We start from the raw sequence: 261 nt of genomic DNA on the forward strand, positions 1-261 counted from the left end.
TTTTTAAACTTTGTCTTCTTCAAATCTTCTGATTCAAGCATCACGAGGAAACCAAAATATGAATTAACATAATATTTGGTTTACTGAGGTGTGTGCTGATGTGCATGCGTTGTGTGTAACAACGCGTACGCATCAAGCAAGTGACTCGTTTGGACTGTGCAGCAAAGAGTGTGGGGTCGTCGTCGACTTTGGTTGCCACGGTTACCAACTGATCACTTGGACAGCTAGCTGCACGTTCAGCACGGCATGGCATGATGAGAA

Source organism: Larimichthys crocea, chromosome X (assembly GCF_000972845.2).
Source record: "Larimichthys crocea isolate SSNF chromosome X, L_crocea_2.0, whole genome shotgun sequence".
NCBI classification, from domain to species: Eukaryota; Metazoa; Chordata; class Actinopteri; family Sciaenidae; genus Larimichthys; species Larimichthys crocea.